At 43.6% G+C, this 17,433-nt stretch overlaps 1 protein-coding gene across 5 annotated transcripts in view; it reads right to left on the bottom strand.

Moving 5' to 3' along the window:
- The window catches only part of SSX2IP (SSX family member 2 interacting protein), a 34,008-nt gene extending 26,540 nt beyond the window's left edge, over window positions 1–7,468 (bottom strand). The window contains exon 1 of one of the 5 annotated variants that reach the window (XM_067538564.1): window positions 7,416–7,468. The gene's annotated coding sequence lies outside the window, so the exon portion shown is untranslated. Of the gene's footprint in view, window positions 1–1,014; window positions 5,971–6,007; window positions 6,224–7,415 lie in introns of those variants that run through there. The other 4 variants (XM_067538566.1, XM_067538565.1, XM_067538567.1 and 1 more) reach the window with 4 other exon arrangements.
- Window positions 7,469–17,433: the final 9,965 nt, after the last annotated feature.

Here is a 17,433-nt window from a genome sequence, read left to right as displayed (position 1 = left end):
TGGTCGAGGTGGCTTAGTTGTGGAATGCACTTGATATGCTACTGTGGCTAGGTAATAATAAAAAGACATATCTTTTACACAGGGCTTTCCAGCAGCAGGTCTCAAATAACTTTACATCATTATCCCTATTTTACAGATGGAAAACGGAGGCATAGAGAAAAAATGACTTGTGCAAGGTCACCCAAGGCCAGTGGCAGATCTAGGAATAGTTCTAGTTCAGTGGTCTTTCCATTAGGCCATATGGTTGCTGTGTAATTCCTCAGTGCTCCTTTGCCCTTCCGTATATTTTGTTATAATGGAATGAGGGATCATTGTTGTGCTTTGAAATGTTTGCAGTATGTAGTTGCCAACAGGGCCAGTAACAGAAATCTCATGGATAACCTATTTCCCAAAACGGTGACAGTTTTATTACATGGTTGTTACAGTAACTTTAAGCATGTGAGAGAAGACTGGTGTGTCTCTCACTTTCTCCACTCCCTGCCCCACCAGTCCCTGCAGTATGTACCCCACCCTTCACAGACATTATCAGCTCCCCAAGCCATTATTTGGCGATGCAGAAACCATTAACATGTAAAAAGCTGCTCCTTGCTGTTTCCTGCTCTATTCTGCTGGATATCACAGACAGCAGCTTACTGCAGGGCTGCATGCTGCCTTGGTTATGTAGCCTGAACTGCAGCCCCACTAGCCACCAACAGCTGGGACTCCTGCCCCTGCTTCATCCAGGCTTCCCCAGCCATGCCCCAGGTCCACCCAGTCTACCACTCCTACAAGCCAGGTCCCCCTCTTTAGCCTATAGAATGGCTTAGGTTAAGAAATAAGTAGAATTTATTTGCTTGTAACCATTTTTATTTTTACCCATGTACTTGAACTCACTTAAAACCACTCTCTTTTTGATTAAAAAAAACTTTTTACTTTTAATCTAAACCAACCAAGTGCTATGTTTGAATTGACATGATTGTTAGCAACAGTTAAAGTAATAAACTGTGCTTTTCTCTCTTAATAGGAACAACGAACCTTATTACTTCTCTGAGTGTTCCAAGAGCAGGCTGGACACTTCAGGGCAGAGGGTTGGGGGAAATCTGAGACTGGAAGGGTGTTGTGGTCATCCTGCAAATAGTAGCCAAGGCTGTTGGAGACCAGGATGGGCTGTTGTGTTGTAGGTAAGTTGCTGGAATCAGAGCACTGAACCATAGCTGCATAGCACACAGACACTCAAGGAACTGCATACTTGTCTGCTGGTTGTTGGTGTCCAGGCTGTGAGTCACCGCAGCAGAGCATTTAAGGCACTCAGAGTTACAGGGCAGGCGATGACAACCTCTCACTGGTTTGGGTTGAACCCAAAAATGTCAAAGGCGCATTGGATATATGAGTTTTCTTTCACAAACAATTCATAAAACTATTTCTTGTTTGCTTGCTAATACATTCCTAACAGAATGTTAGGAACAGGATAGATAATAAGACAGCAAATATCATAATGCCACTATATAAATCCCTGGTATGCCCACACCTTGAATACTGCATGCAGTTCTGGTTGCCCCCATCTCTAAAAAAGATACATTAGAATTGGAAAAGGTAGAGAAGCGCAACAAAAATGATTAAGGGTATGGAACAGCTTCCATACGAGGAGAGGTTAACAAGGCTGGGACGTTTTAGCTTGGAAAGGAGACAACTAAGGGGGGGGATACAATAGAAATCTATAAAATCTTGAACGTTGCAGAGAAAGTGAAGTGTTATTTACTTCTTCACATAACACAAGAACCAGGGGTCACCCAATGAAATGAATAGACAGCAGCTTTAAAACAAACAAAAGGAAATACTACTTCACACAACGCACAGTCAACCTGTGGAACTTGTTGCCAGGGCATGTCGTGAAGGCCAAAAGTATAAGGGGTTCAAAAAAGAATGTGATCAGTCTGTGGAAGATAGGTCCATCAATGGCTATTAGCCAAGATGGTCAGAGAGGCAACCCCATGCTCTCGGTGTTCCTAGCCTCTGAATGCCAGAAGCTGGGAGCGGATGACAGGATGGATCGCTCGATAAATTGCCTTGTACTGTTCATTCCCTCTGAAGCATCTGGCACTGGCCACTCGGAAGACAGAATACTGGACTAGATGGACCATTGGTCTGATCCAGTATGGCTGTTCTTACGTTTTTATACATAACGATTTAAAATGGAAATCAGATCTATAGTCATAAATTAGTTTTACAAGTTCAATTTGTGGTACAATTTAAAATTATATATAATAGCTAGATTACAGGTCTCACCATATACAACATTTAACGCTAGTCTGAAGTACATACAGATTTTGAATGTCAAGTTTGAACTTATGTAGACAGCTACTCCTACTCAACTGAGTTTTAAGAACTAGTTCAGGCAAACAAGTGTCAGAAGATAACAGCTTTTCATAGTACTGCAGTGTAATCACATTACACCATCTGGTTGTTCAACACCAGATGGGCAATTTCACAAAAGTGAAATAAAATATAAGATTGTCCAGAATATTCGTCTCCAAAATTAGTTCTCTTCTCTCTCAGAAAGTTTTAATTTTTCCGGATGTCAGAACTACTCCTCAAAAAGAAAATACTCAACTTCAGCCAGCCAACAAATATCACAAATATAAATATTCATTCCCCGAATTTTAGTCACTACATTTTGCAGAATGCAGTTACGTTACAACTTATAAGTTGCCTCACGGAAAACACAGAAAGCTGTTTACAGGACAGAATGACAAATTTACTTAAAATACAACACTATTCCTTCTGCTAAGATTAAATTCCAAAAGGAGCTGTGAAGCTGCTTAAAGCTTTTACATTTCCCTAGTAAGTAATCCCATCCACAGATGGCTGCTACCCAGATATAACAAAAAAGTATAAGCCTATGCAAATTCAGGGCACAGAGAAGTCATTAAACTACAACTTTATGCCTATCCATCAAAATGTCATAAGACACTTGCTTTATTTTTTGAAAATCCTAGTTTTCCCCCCCCTTTAAATTTGACAGCTGCTGATAATTTTACTGCAGATTTTAATAATCTAGTTTGCAATTAGTGCTAACTCTATTTTTAAAGTATTTAAGTCTACTTTCACTATAGTTTTATTAAAAGTTACTACCGGATAGTAAAAAATGGACTCCCAGAATTTCATACACTACTAGTTTCATACACTACTAGTTTGTAACTATTTAACCTATTTTAGTGCTGCCAGTTATATTAATCATAGAAATATGCACGGCTCATATTTTGCCAACATTTTTCTACACTCTTGAGTATTTTTAATTAAGGATTTACATGTGTCAGTCTAAGCTATTCAAACCCATCAAAGTTAATTTGAAAAAAAAACACATCACAAATTGTTCAGCCTGCAGTCTTCACTCAGTGAATACTCTTGCCAGAAAGCCCCATTTCGGGGCTTGGGAACCCATACAATAATGCACCTATGTAAACCCATAGTATACCCACAATTTGAATACTGTTTGCAGTTCTGGTCACCCCATCTCAAAAAAGATATATTAGAACTGGAAAAAGTACAGAGAAGGGCAACAAAAATGATTAGGGGTATTGAACAACTTCCATATGAAGAGACATTAACAAGGCTGGAACTGCTCAGCTCAAAAAAGAAACTATGAGAAGATATGATAGAGGTCTATAAAATCACGAATGGCATGGCAAAAGTGAATTAGGAAGTGTTATTTACACCTTCACATAATACAAAAACTTGGGGAGGGGTCACACAATGAAATTAACAGGCAGCAACTTTAAAACAAATAAAAGGAAGTACAGTACTTCTTCACACAACACACAGTCAACCTGTGGAACTCATTGCCAGGGATGTTGTGAAGGCCAAAAACATAACTGGGTTCAAAAAAGATATAGATAAGTTTATGGAGGATAAGTCCATCAATGGCTATTAGGACAGGAACGTAACCCCATGCTCTGGATATCACCAAACCTGTGACTGCCAGAAGCTGGGACTGGATGATGGGGGATGGATCACTTGATAAATTGCCCTGTTCTGTTCATTCCCTCAGTTCTGTTTATTCCATCTGGCATCGGCCACTGTCAGAAGACAGGATACTGGGCTAGATGGACCATTGGTAGGACGCAGTAGGTCCATTCTTATGTTCTTATTTTGCATTTCTCAATTTCATTTACATTTTAAGACAACTTGCAATCTAACAAGTAAAATGTTTATTTGAACTTGATCAGCTAAATACCCACAATCAAACAGAAACAGAAACACAAACACGTACATCTGGTAAAATTACTGATATGCCTGAATGTTAGACAACTGCTCTATCATGTTCCTCCCTCCTGACAGAATGAAAATAGAACAACATTAAATGCTGAGCTGCAAAGTTACCCCCCACACCCACCTTCATCAAGTTCATACAGTCCTCTTTTCATACAGCATCATCTACTATCCCAAGATTCAACCAGGTCTTCTGCCATTTACAGATGACTGATCTTTTCTTTTCACTCAGCCACTGGAAAAATATTCCATCCAGCTCCCAAATTCCCATTCTGCCTTGAACATACCCAATCCATCTTCATGCTAGCATCCCTCTACTATGAGAGCATTGCCATCTTCCTATTAGGTATCACTTTCTAGTCCTTTAGACAGCTCTGTCTGCCATATTTAATAGTTTACAATGGGCTTTATGGTATCAAAACTGATACGATAAGTTTAGTTAATCTTCTCTCCTGACTTCTACCTCACCTTCAATGCTGCATTTGACCATAACAAAATCCAACCACCAAATGTTCTTTGTGGAGCTCTTGAGTACCTAGTTCTTTTGTTTCTCTGTATTCAAAACACCTACTATAGTGACTAGCACAAAACATTCTTCTTCCACTACACCTCATTTTAATGATGCCCAAGATTTTAGCATTGGTACTTTTCCATTTAGCCCACACATACTCCCTGAGCCTTCGTTCGGAGTTCAACTTTAAACAAAGTTTTGGGGCTTTTCCTTTTAATCTACAAAGGTCTTTCTATTCTCCAGCTCAAGTTCTACTCAAATACCAGGGGTCTGTCTCTTACTCCCCCATTTCTCCAGAGTGGAAAAAAATCCTGCTTCCATGCTATTCTTTATCATTTGATGATGGCTTCAAATGGTATTAAGTCCCCTGCTCAAAACCACCTTTCTTCCTGGTTTACTACTGAGAATCTGCCACCTAATAAAGTCAAATTCTACTTCCTGGACCTCCAATTCTATTCAAATCCAAACTATTCCTCTGCAACTTGAGCAAAGTGTCCATATCATACATACAGGAATGGCATATTGGATGCTACAAAGTTACTTATAGTTGCATAGTAGCCTGGTAAACTATGAAGTGCCATATATGAATAAAGATACACAAAAATATGTAATATTAAAATGGTCTTGCATTGTAATTTGATCTTAATTTACTCTGTATCTTGCTATAAATAAAGGAAAATCTTGATTAACAATGATTATTTTTAAAATGCAAAACAAGGGTCAAGATAATGTAATATAAACACCATGGCCTCTAACCTCCTACAACCCCTGATTTCCACTGTTAAACCAATTTAGCAGCAAAACCTAGAATAATTTTGCAAATTCACAGCACTATTAAAAAGATTTAAGACCTTCATCCCCCCTAGAAGCATCTGCTACTTTGAGCTTCACACACATCAGCAACACAGTGGGTCTGACAGCAGGGGTCCAGCTAGCAACATGGAAACTGTACACAGAATGGATAATCCAGTACAGCATCTTCCTGCAGGATTACCCTGAATCTGACAGGGAGTGCACATCAGGATTTACAAAACCATCATTGACAGTTGGTATAGTTAGAGTCCTAAGGTATCAACAAAATGTTGCCCCTGTGAAATTGGACACCATGGAACATATCTTTACCACTCCACCCTGCTTCCAAAAATGACTGACAGAGAGAGATACAGAGGTTGGCATATAGCACTTATAAAGCGTGGAACTGCAAGAAAACCCCACAATACAAACAACAACATTCTCACACACACTTACCAGCCTCCCATCTAACCCTCATCTTAAAAAAAAGAAAAGAAAAAAAAAAAGACAAAAACCAGATGCTGCTCTGATACATTCAGCTATACTGCTGGGAGGTTATGCAGTTCAGTCACCCACACAGACTAACTACCCTAATTCCCAAAGCAAACACAATATGGAGTTTGAAGTTTGCAGGGCCCTCCCCCAGCACACACCATGTGCCCCCCAATGCCTGCAAACTGACACACTGCATGTGCATGTGCATCGCCCATTACTAGCAAGGCCCCCACCAGTTGTATGCGCATCCCCGCTCCAAACTGCCCCCCACCATATGTATACATCCCCACTGCATGCAAACTCCCCTCCCTGTGTGTGTGGGCTTCCTCCCAAGCTGCCACCACATACAAACTACCCCCGCCACCTGCAAAGGTCCCCATCTATGCAGGTGCATCCCCTGCACTGCCTGCAAACTACTCCGTGTGTACCCACGTGCAGCACTCCCACCACCTGCAATCTCCCGTATGTAGGGACGTGCATCTCCCATACCCCATCTGCAATCTCTCCCCGTTATGTATACGACATTGCCCCAGCCCCCTCACCATCTGCAAGCTCCCCCCCCCCGTGTGACAGTGCCTCTCCCCCACTGCCTGCAACTCACTCTCTGGTATGCATATCAGCAGCCCCTTCCTCCTGCAAATCCCCGCATATGTGCACGAGTATCCCCCACACCACACTACGACCTGCAAATCCCCGCATATGTGCACGAGTATCCCCCACACCACACTACGTCTGCACAAGCGTCCCGTGTGGGCACGAGGGTTCCCCTGCCCCCCAACTCCAGCCCTTCGTTGCAAGCGTGCCTCGCACTCCCCACAAACTCCCCCCATGGGAGTGCAAGCCCCTCCCCGCGCCGTCTGCCTGCCAGTGTGTGCACACATGTTCCCCCGCCCCCACCCACCATCTGCCAACTCCCCCGGGGGAGTTGTTAACCCTACGGGATTGTCCTGGACTCTCCAGGAATTACAAGATTAATCTTTAATTAAGGATTAGGTCATGTGATGAAACCGTCAGAAATCCCTCCACCAAAACTGGCAGCCGAGAGCGTGTGCGCGAGCAAGCGCCCCCCCCGCAAACTTCTCCCCCCTGTGCGAGTGCGAGCGCCTCCCCCCCAACTCCCCAGTGTGTGCGCGCGAGCTTCTCTCCCTCCCCCCAACCCTGCTCCGTGTGTGCGCGAGCGTCTTCCGCTCCAGCTGCCCCGTGTGTGTGTGTGTGTGTGTGCACGCGCGCGAGTATCTCCCCCCCGCAGCCTCTGCCTGGTCCCCGAGCCGGCTGGCCCCGCTGGAGGCGAGGGAGCCGCCGGGCCCCAGGCAGCGGGCCAGTCAGGTACGGGCTTCCCCTCGGGCCGCTCGCTGGCTGCGTCACTCACCCGCATGGCAACACCACCTGCTGCTGCCGCCGGCCGAAGGAAGAGAGCCGGCTACCGGGCGAGCCCCGCCACCGCTCCGCACTGCAGCCCAGCCCTGCCCGGGCCCCGCAGGGTTAATCGCCCCCACCCCCTCCCGGACACTCCCATTGGCCGGGCTGTTGCTAGGCGACCTTCAACAAGGGCCTGCGCCGGCGTGGTGAGGATTCGGACTCGGGGCCGGCTCGCATCGCCTCTCCCCCTGCGGCAGCAGCAGCCAGGCCCGCCGCCCCCCGGTGCCGGGCGCGTGCTCTGAGCTCTGCAGGCGGAAGGCGCCACGGGGCAGTGGAAAGGTGCCGGCGTCCCTGCCTAGGGACCAGAAGCGCTGGGAGGGAGGGAGGTTGGTGTAGGGGAGCGAGAGCAGCCCCGCTGGCCGAGGCCCCGCAGAACCGAGCGCGGCTGGCGTTCAGAGGTGCAGGCGCGCCCGGGAAAGCTGAGCTCCTCGCCCGCGTTCCCTGTCAGCGGCAGGGCTCGGTCAGGCAAAGGGCAAGAAATCCTGCAACGGCTCCACCGCGCGGGGCGCCTCGGCCCTGCTCACAGCGGGGAGCACGATGAAGGTACAGGCAGACCACGCGCAAATACAGACTCCGTGCGCACCGGGGGCTCGGAGAAGGGCAGCACGGCAGGGCTTGGCGAAGTCACCGAGTCCCGCCCTCTGCACTGAGGGAGCAACGCGTAAAGCGTGACCAGCGCCGGCAGCTGTTTGTCTAAGCCAGAGCTCTTCAATCGGTGTGGGGCATTCCTCCCCCCGGGAGGTGTGTGTGTCTGTGTGAGAGAGAGAGAGAGAGAGAGAGAAGGAACACGTGGGGGTGTGGCCAGGCCCGGGCCCACCCCCACAGGGGCAGGGGAGGGAGCGTCACCCAGCCCCACTCTGCCCCCAGCGCTGCTCCAGGCCCTGCCTCAGAACAGCTGCAACATCCAGCCTAGCCACAACCACAGCGCCTCTTCTAGCCCCCCTCCTCTTTCCTGGCTGCAGTGCCCGGCTAGCCTTGGCCCCCTCTGGCCCTGGCACCTGCTCCCAGTCTCTGCACCCAGACCCAGGACAGCCTCAGCCCCAGCCCAAGTGTGGCCTGGCTCCCAGCAGCAGCTGGGCGGGAGGGACATGGACAGGGCTGTGGGGGGTGTGCAGGGTTCAAAAGTTTGAGGACCACTGAGCCTGTTCTTAGAACCTTACAAAGCTGGGATTTCACAGCCTTTGCAGCCTAGTCCCCTGCTTAACTATCCTTATAGTTCAAAAGTTTTTCCAAATGTCTAACCTAAATCTCCCTTGCTGCAGCTTAATCCAATTACTTCTGTCCTACCTTCACTGGACATGGAGAACAACTGATCAATCTCCTCTTTATAATACCCCTTAATAGCTGAAGACTTATTCTGTTCCCCTTTGTCTTCTTTTCTCAAGTGTAAACATGCCCAGTTTTTTTTTGACTTTCTCATAGGTCTGGTTTTCTAATCTTTTTATCATTTTTGTTGCTCTCCTCTGGACTTTCTCCACCTTGTCCACATCTTTCTTAAAGTGTGGCACCCAGAACTGGACACAATACTCCAGCTGAGGCCTCACCAGTGCCAAGTACAACAGGATAATTACCTCCTATGTCTTACACATGACACTCCTTTTAATACACCGCAGGAGGCATGGACAGCGCATGAAATGATGCCTGCCATTGGGGGGGAACTGGCCCCCCCCTTGTGGCCCCACCACACACACTCCACATGCTGCCACGGAAAGAGTTAGCCCAGCCTGCCCCCAGCACTGCAGCTACCACCCTCCAGTGCCACAGGGAACAGTGTGGGGCCCAGTGCAGATGGGGCGTGGGCTGCACCCCCAGAAAGCAAAGGGCACCTGCCCACCCTGCCTAGTGGCATGGAGCCCAGGGGGTCCAGGTCCTGCTTGCTCTTGGCCTGCTCCCTTGCCTGCCACTCATGCCTCTCAGGGGAGAGAGTGAAGAGGCACAAGTGGTGTGCGGGGAGGGGCTGAGAGGGAGCAGAATCTGCCTGGATTCCCCATGCCAGCTGGGCTCCGTGCCACCAAGCAGGGAGAGCAGGTGCCCTTTGCTTTCCAGGGCACAGCCCTGGCCACATCACACTGGTCCCATGCTGCATTCCCTGCAGCGTTGGAGGAGGGGGATAGCTGCAGCGCTGGGTCTGCCACACACACAAGCAACTGCCGGGAGCGGGCCGGGCCAAATTCTCCCACAGTCGTATGTGGAGAGCGTGGGTGGAGCGTGGGCAGAGCAGAGAGGCATAGGACCTTCTGCCAGCCTATTATACCCACCACCTATGCCAAGAGGGTATTAGCTTTTTTCACATCTGCAACACATTGTTGGCTCATGTTCAGTTTGTGATCCACACTCTAACCTCCAGATCCTTTTCTGAAGTACTACTGCCTAACCAAATATTCCCTATTCTGTCGTTTTTCTTTCTAAGTAAAGTACTTTGCACTTGTCTTTATTGAATTTCATCATGTTTTTTCTGACCAATTCTTCAATTTGTCCAGGTCATTTTTAATTTTAATCCTGTCCCCCTTCCTGCTTGGTGTCATCTCCAAATTTTATAAATATTGTCCCCTCCATTATCCATGTCATTAATGAAAATATTGACTAATACTGGACCCAGGACAGACTCCTACGGGACCCTACTAGCTATCTCTTTCCACTGTGTTAGCAAACCATTGATAAACTGGTTGAAAGACCATACTCAAAGAGTTTTCACCCACTTTATAGTAATTTCATCTAGACTACATTTTTTTAGTTTGCTTATGAGATGTCATGTGGGTATATGTGAAAAGCCTTACTACAATCAAGATAGTAATCTATGTCCTCCCCCGCAATCCATCAATACAATAGGAGAGAGATCAAATCCAAGAAACGGTTTCTATGTCAGTGTAATATAATGAAATCCTATGTTACCATTACATATGTCTGGAGGGCCACACGTGGCTCACAAACTGTTCTTTGTCCATTCCTGACCTATAAGCAACCTCAAGTAGTCATTAATCCAAAATTTTATCTTCTTTAACACTACACTAATCTGATGGAATACTCACCAAATTTAATTTTTTTTAAATCTGCCCTTCAATTTTTTGAGTACAACAGCGATAGCTATCCTAATGTCTCTTACAGACCTGTTTCAGAAGTCGTATTTAAACAGGCTTTCCCAGATCAGTTAATTGGTCCTGCTAGTCAGGTATCTTGCTTCCAGCAGAGACCCATACCTGATAGGTCAGAAGAAGCTATAACTTACCTAAAATGTATCTTGCCAGTTGTGCAGTGCTGTACATAGCAGGACGAGGCATTCCTTCCAGACTTCAGTAATTATCTTGTATCCTGATGCATGTTTTGGTTACTTTTGTTGTCATTGCTTGCAAAACTAAACATGCTACTGGTAATTATAAAATCTAGCCAACAGTATTTGATTCAAGGACCTCCTAATTAATCTCTTAAAGATATATTTATAAGATAATTATCTTGATAGCTAAGAATATTGAATTCTGCAGGTCATGTGTATGTTAAGTAATATCTTAATTCTGAATTTAATTTTTTCTAAATTTGCTGTCCTTTAATCAGTGGCGTACTGAGGGTCTCCGGCGCCTGGGGGCTATGCCTACATTTGCATACACACACACCCCACATCTCACACCTCCCCTCACACAGGGCAGGAGGGGTCCTGGCGCTGTCCCCCAACCGTCCCAAGAAGGGGGGGTCTGTACTTGCAGGGGGGGCACAAATGTAGGCTTGGCTCCACCACCTCCCTCCTCCCCGCACTTACCAGCTGCACGGCACCCGCCTCTCCCGCTGCAGGGGCAGCCTCACAGCCCGGCGCCAGCTGGGACTGGGAGGCCTCACTCCACCCAGCCTGCAGGTGGGCGCCAGGTCAGCCCTTCACAACGGGCTGGGGGCGCAGGAAGCTGAGGGGCGGCTGCTCCCGCTTCCACTCCTGCATCCCTCTTCCTCCCCCGTGTGTCGTGAAGGGCCTGCCCAGCCCCCAGGCTGGGTGGGTGAGGCCGCCCCATCCCAGCCGGCATTGGGCTGGAGCGGCAGGTAAGTGCACTCTGGGCCAGCCCTTCATGGAGGGCGTGGGGCCCTCAGAGCCTCCTGCGCAAGGTGAAGGGCCAGGCCAGCGCCCCGTCGCAGGCAGGCCCTCCCCCTTGGTACGCCACTTCCTTTAATTTCATCTGAAGTCTCCTTGTCCTAATATTTTTGAGTAAACAAGAGAAACTAATCAGTTTTTACTATGATGTCTTTTATAATTTTAAATACTTAATTTACCTTCTCCTTACCTCTTTCCAGGTTAAATAATCTTCATTTTTATACTCATTTTATATAAATCCTGCTGTAGCCTCTAATGATCTTTGATGCATTTTTCATGATTCTGCTATTGTTTTCTTAAAATGAGGTGACCAAATCTAGACACTATTTCAGCTGAGAAGGTACCATTTTCTTTCTCTTTTTAATACACCCAACCATTTTTTGGCAGATGTCTTCATTTCTAATTACTCTTAAACTTTGTCTTTGGCAGTTTAAATCGTCTATCCTTAAACTATACCTACTGTGTTCAGTACTCCACTCCCTTTATATATAGCTTTTAGGGAAACATTTCTGTCAAAGGACCAACACAAATAGTTAACTGACTCAAAAAAATAAATAAATAAGGGGACAGGTTGATGGGGAAGAGTCTAATCAATTAGTCAAAAGCTAGCCTTCAGGAGCACAGATGGGTACAGGAGGGGTCAATTTTAAGAGGAAAAAATAGGCCTAGTGTACAGTAGACAGGCTTGATCATACCACTAAGAAAACTTTGGTATCAGAGATGTGAAAGCAACAGCATAAAATAAAAATGAAAAAATTAACACAGAGTATCTTATACTGCTTTGTTCACAATGTCGTTTTACAAGTCTGTAAATTAGAGTTTATTCTCCCAGTTTGGCAAACACTGATTCTTTTTCTATGTTTCTAATGAAGACCAAGGCGACATGCTGTTTTTATGTTGTTTATAAACTAGAATTTTCAACAACAGTCTGCACAGCTCTGAGGAGGATTTATTCAGAGAGTGCAGGGTGAGGCTCAACAGTCACAAAGAAAGGAATCCCTGAAGAAAATGAGTCTTCTTGGCTTTCCTGCTGCAGATTTGGCTGCACTATACCTCATCACATCTGTGATCCACTATATATACAGTGTTTGGATTCCCTTTTTAGCTCAATACAACATACCCAAATATCAGTTGGAGGATGGTAAAACCATGGAAAAGGTCAAGGTCAGATTTACAAAATTGTCATGAAAACTTTGTGAAAACAAACTTTACCTATTACCATCAAGATGGAAAGCACTAGGTATTTTTCTTGTTTGTCAAAGAGTAAGTGGACAAGCAGAATTTTGCAAGATTAGAAACTGGAGTTAATTCTTGCCAGGGAAGAAGCAAACCCCGATTTTGTGTAGATCTTGCAGAAATACTGACTTTTTGGTTTTGAATACCTTTGCAATCTAGTGGTAGATGTTCTTTAAAAAAATACATATATTTATTAAAGGTGTTTGGAACCTGGTGATCATTCCTCATAGTATAGCAAGACATGCCTTATTTTTATGACTCAGATTCACTGTGAAGACTTTATACTGCAGAGTCTTTATTTGCTGCAGATGTGGTTGATTGGAGGAAACTAGAAAGCAGGATTGTACAGAGTGCATATACTAATGACGGTGGCAAGTTGGATGACTGACTTTGAGCACTGGGGAGGTTTATGCTCCTGTATCTTTAAGAGATACCACATGCTGGTGCTGAATTCTCTTTTGTCTATTTGATCTTAGCAGCTGTTCCTAAAGTTGATGTTATTCAGAAGAGAGCTCCCCAAGCACTTTGCTATGGATCATGTTTTTTTTTTTTTTAAATAGACTGTGAGGAAGGGAGCAGAAGTCTTTTGGGCAAGCTCTTGGGCAGGAAATATATAGAGAGAATTATATTTTATCTCATGGAAAGTTATGTATACCATACACTATTAATTTATAAAGGATCAATTCAATTTTATAATCTTCATGAAACCCCACTGAGAACAATTAAAATATACTTCTGAGCCTCCTGGCTCTAAGAAATGGGATGATATATTTAGGAATGGGCGGGGAAGGAAAGTCTCACTGGAAATTTCTGTTGTCATAGGATACACTGGAGGAACACATCAGATACTTCTTGTCCTTTAGCAAGTAAACATATACATTTCTCATATACATTTCTCTCTCTGAATTTAATCTACATATGAACAAAATTATCAACAGTTTAATGTAAAGTAGTTTTTCTTTGTACTTGCTTGTATCTAATTGAAAGAACTATTTGGAGACTGTTAGCTTTTATTTATAATTTAGTAGTAAACCAAAAATACTTGGGTCAATTCATTGTGATTTCTCCATTACCCTATGACAGATATTTATTTCCTGATAGGAATGATCATCACTTGCTTGGTAATGTTAACTTTGATTTATTTTAATATTTCATATTCTATACAAATGATGATTAAAGAAATTCAAAGTTTTGTTGTTGTTTTGGGATTCCCTCCCACCCCTGTTCTATTTTTCTTGAAATCCTGTAGTTAGAAAGGGGATTAAGAAATCCAACAAAATAAACATTAATAAGTGAGGAAAGCTGTTGATGTTCTGGGAAATGGGAAGGAAGTACCTCTTGAAAAAACTCAAGTTAAAATAGTATTAAACTGTTATATAGATAGGTGGGGGGTCAAGACTCCTCTTATAAATTTGCATTCAAGAAATGCTCACTTTCAAGGTGAATAAGTTTTCTTTAGCTTCATTCTTCTTCCTTATAAATCAGTAGGACTGATGAACAACGTGTTGACTAGCAGAACAAGCTCATGTCTGATCCTGTCATGCAATAGGCCAGTCGTTCTCAAACTTACTTGCATGATATTACCACCCTTCTCTACTGCAGCTGGCAGCAGAGCCAGCTCTGCATGTGTGCAGTAACAAGTTTTTTTTCCCCCTTAAAGCGTCTCATCCCCCCTCCTCGAATACATTCCATGCCCCCTAGTTTGAGAACCTCTGCAATAGGCTACTGGATTTTTTTCTAAGTCCAACAACCTTTTTAGAGTCTCTGAATATAAGCATGTTCAATAAAGCCACACCCATTTGGTTTATGGGTTGAGTTATATACATCCTGGGACATAGATAAAAATAACACCACCTACTAGTTGTGCTTTCCACTGGTAAGTGGCCAATGTTCAATTACTGCTCCCTGTTTCAGTCAGCACACTAAAGCCCCAAGATGTAAAATGAGCTTCCTACAGACAAATCTCTGTGCCTATGCTGAGCTTACTGTAGGATTGGGGCCCAAGTCTCTTGAAGGAATATAAAAATGTTGGCTGACTGCATGCCTTCAGCCATTAAGGGCCCACTTCTGCAGTTTTTAAATGAGTCCCACTAAAGCCCTTCGGGCTACTTTCAGTTTAATTAAAAATCAACAGCACTAATCACAAGTGATAGAGCTGGAGGATTAAGTTCATTAGGAGCAGCACAGACAAACAGTCCAGTTCTCACTAATGAGACTAGTAGCTGTAAAAGGTTTCAAAGGTCTACAGCGTATGCAGGAAAAAGCTAAATCCTTATGGGCATAACAAATTGGGACATGAAAGATTAAATTAGTACTTCCCATTCCCCATTTAGAATATAAAATGTGGACAGGGAAACATGTTAATTTGTTGTATGTCTATAACATCTTTCATAGTAGGATCTGAAAGAGTTTTACAAACATTAATTAATCTCACACTGCTGCTGTAGAATATTAACACAATTTTACAAATGGAGAAACTGAGGCACCAAATGTTTTAAGAACTTTTCCAAGGTTCCCCAGGCAGTCCTAGCCCAAGCCAAGAATTGAACTCGGATCTCTTGACTCCCATTCCTGATCATTAGGTCTTATACACTTTCGAAAAATCTAGTTTCAGGAGAAATGTGCCTCTAGCTCCACAGCATGGGTTCCCACCATTCTCCACATGACATGCAGTGGGATGGGAGTAGTAACTATTTGCAGTTAAAATGCCACCATCAAGAGGGTGTGTGTAGATAAGTTCCGTTTGTATGAAGAAATCTACTGTAGGATCACTTCCTGTAGGTAAAAACAATTATTCATGTATCAGGATGGAAGTCAGGCTTTAAACCTTTACTCAGTGGTCAATATCAACCAGACTGAGAAAACAAGTGGGAAAAACACCACATACTCCCATGAAGTTTCTAAACGGTAGTTCACCAAAGTACAGTCCTTTTATTGTGACACCCACAGAATAATAGTAAGGAAAATAAAACAATGTGACAAATTTACTTCAGCCCAGGGACAGCTTAACACAAGCCATCCTGTGACTAACTCACAGAGTAATTAAATTGAAACTATCCACTGTGAACACAGCTGGTGCTTCTGTTTTTAAAGTGTTCTCAGCTGCAAGTAGAAATGTTGCCTCCTCCAAGAGAGGTGCCTCATGTCAGACCACCTGAGTATAGCCTGAAATGGAGTGAGTGTATCGCTAAGAATGCCTAATCAGATAAGAATCCCTTTTTTTTAACCTAAGGTTGACCTCAACTTAAGCATTTGAGAAATAAAATTAGATCTATGATTCCATCTTATACATCAGTCCTGCAAACACTAATAATGCACATCTGTAACCTTATACACACAAATTGAATGGAGCCCTAATTTACGTTTTCCTCTTAGTTAAGAAAAACAGAAACACATTGCAGCCAAAAGGTAACTTTTTGGAAAAATGCCAAATTCAAATGACTGTTTTAATAGTATGATGAGCCATTTGCAAATTTATTTTAAAAAGTGAGACAAGACAACATATAAATAAGTGGGTTTTTGTCATGATCAGCAAGATAAATACCTTTTCCAAAAGAGAAAACTACATGCCTGCTTCACTTTTCACATGCATTGCAGAAACTACAAAGACTTCTTAAAAAATGCTTTAATATTCAGACAGTCTTAGTAATTTACTATAACTAATTTTCCTTTGCTGATCAGAATATCTTCAATATTTTGACCTGATATTGAAACCTGCATGAAGAATCTCCTAATTTCCTATTTAAATTATCATTAATATTTCTAGTACAATAATGTTCAATCTTTTGTTAGAAAGAAAAGTATTAATAAGCAATCAACTTTGCCGGTCCCATTAGCAGTATAAGACAGGTTTCACAGTATTTGATAATGAGCTAACTGTTGCCCGCCCCCCCCCCCCCCCAAAAACAAACAAAAAACAAAAAAAAAGATTTTTGTAAGACAAACATGTAGATCTTTAAAAACATGCCTTAGCAAAACAATTTTTATGGAGAATTCTTATCAGAGCCCCAGTCCTACAAACATGTGAACAGGTTACTCAAAGCTTATAGTTACGCATACACGTGCTTACAGAATCAAAGCCTAAGACTACTTTGTGACTATGGTAACATCTGGATTATACATTTCTTCCAGCTACACTTACAAGCTACTAGCTATGTGCTATTAGGAATTTTTGTTTGGAATAAGTATTTACAATAGGCCTGTTTTCAATGAAGGAGCGGATTGGATTGCCTTTAGTCCCAGATTCCTTTATTTTTCTCTGCATACTCATGTAGCATATACAGCACCTAGCACAGTGTGGTCTTGGTCCATGACTGGGGCACTATGGTAATACAAATAATAAAAAATAACAATGAGGATTTGTGATAAATTGATTTAAAAACAATACATAGTGGAATCTGTGGAATTCACTGCCACAAGAATGCATGGAAACGGATACCTCTGGGCAACTTTATCACCATGTTCCCTGATATTCTGGAATTGATTTGATGGGGTTTTCAAAAGTTATTGTATTACAGAGGGGCAAACAAAGAAAGGCTTGGTCTACTCTTAATACTTATACTGGCATAGCTATGTTAGTCAGGGGTATGAAAAAACCACAAATACTGATATAGCTATGCCAACTAAAACCCAGTGAAATGCAGCTATGCAGACAGAAGTG

This window comes from Emydura macquarii, unplaced genomic scaffold (assembly GCF_026122565.2).
Source record: "Emydura macquarii macquarii isolate MOO-44397 ecotype Brisbane River unplaced genomic scaffold, CSIRO-AGI_Emac_v2 contig_480, whole genome shotgun sequence".
In the NCBI taxonomy this organism is placed as follows: domain Eukaryota; kingdom Metazoa; phylum Chordata; order Testudines; family Chelidae; genus Emydura; species Emydura macquarii.
The sequence above is the reverse complement of the archived record's forward strand: the minus strand, read 5'-3'. Positions and strand labels throughout refer to the sequence as shown.